Below are 1,497 nucleotides of genomic sequence, written 5' to 3' on the forward strand. Positions count from 1 at the left end.
AGTTAGAGGCTATTGTTATAATAGCTTGAGGTATTGCATTAACCACTTTTTTATATTGCTTTTTATCATTTATATTAAATTTGGAATAAAAATCTTCAAATTTTAAAATATTACCCGTCCGATCTATCAAATGCATCACAGACCATATATCTTTGTCTAACCAGTTTTGTAGAAATAGAGATTTACGGTTATGTAATATATATCTGCAGTTCCATATTGGTATATTGTGGGGGCTGAAGTTGTGTTTGTAAATCATTTTCCAATGGAATAATACCTGTTGATGAAACAAGGAAATTTTGTGGGGGAGCTTATTGAGATCAAAATCACATTTGAGGAGAAATTCAATTCCACCAAATTTTCTAAAAATTCCATTAGGAATAGAAAACCAGAATTTATGTTGGTTTTTCAGATAATTTCTTAGCCAATTTATTTTGATTGTGCCATTAATACATTCAAAGTCTATTGCTTTAAGACCTCCTTCACTGTAGTCTTGTATCATTGTCCCTTTTTTAATATAGTGTGTTTTCCCTTTCCAGATGTAGTTAAAATTGGCTTGATTTATAGCTTTAATTGCTTCTTTAGGAATCGATAATGAGTAAGCTGGGTAGATAAATCGTGAAATGCATTCCATTTTTGTAAGAAAAGTTCGGCCAATGATGGAAATATCTCTCTGAGACCAAGAGTTTAGAATTGATTTGCTTCTCTCCAAGTTGTTCCAGATGTTAAGTTTAGTTAAAGGGTCCATATCTTTAGTTATATATATGCCTAAATATTTGACAGTAGTTTTGACAGGAATATTGTGAATGGTTGATTGACTAGAGTTATGAATCGGTAATAATTCACATTTACTGAGATTTAGGTTTAAACCAGATGCTTTAGAGAAGGATTTTATTGTTTCAAAGATCTTAGGAAGTTGGTCATCGTTTTTCATAAATAATGCTGTATCATCAGCCAGTTGGCTGATTGTTAATTGTTTCCCAAATACTGTTAGTTTTTCAAAATTTGACTGCTTGATGAGAATGGAGAGCATCTCTGCAGCGATAATGAAAAGTAGGGGTGAAACTGGACATCCTTGTTTGATGCCTCTGTTAATAAAAAATCTTGGGGATGTACCATGTGGTAGTATAATTGAGCTGTTTGTATCCTTATAAATTAATTTAATCATATTTAAAAATTGTTTACCAAATCCAAAAAGTTCTAAGGTCCTGAAAATAAATTTGTGCTCGATCGTGTCAAAAGCTTTAAAGAAATCTAAGAAAAGGATAAATCCTTCATCTTCAATTAGATCATTATAATCCAATAAGTCAAATATAAGTCTAATATTGTTATGTATCGAACGCCCTTTGATAAAGCCAGATTGTGTATCTGAAATAATATCAGTAATACCATTTTTAAGTCTATTTGCATAAATGTGTGTAAGTATTTTATAGTCATTGTTTAACAGTGTTATGGGACGGAGATTATCAATTAATTTAGGATCTTTGCCAGGTTTAGGGA

The sequence above is a fragment of the Austrofundulus limnaeus genome, unplaced genomic scaffold, assembly GCF_001266775.1.
Source record: "Austrofundulus limnaeus strain Quisiro unplaced genomic scaffold, Austrofundulus_limnaeus-1.0 Scaffold2711, whole genome shotgun sequence".
NCBI lineage: Eukaryota > Metazoa > Chordata > Actinopteri > Cyprinodontiformes > Rivulidae > Austrofundulus > Austrofundulus limnaeus.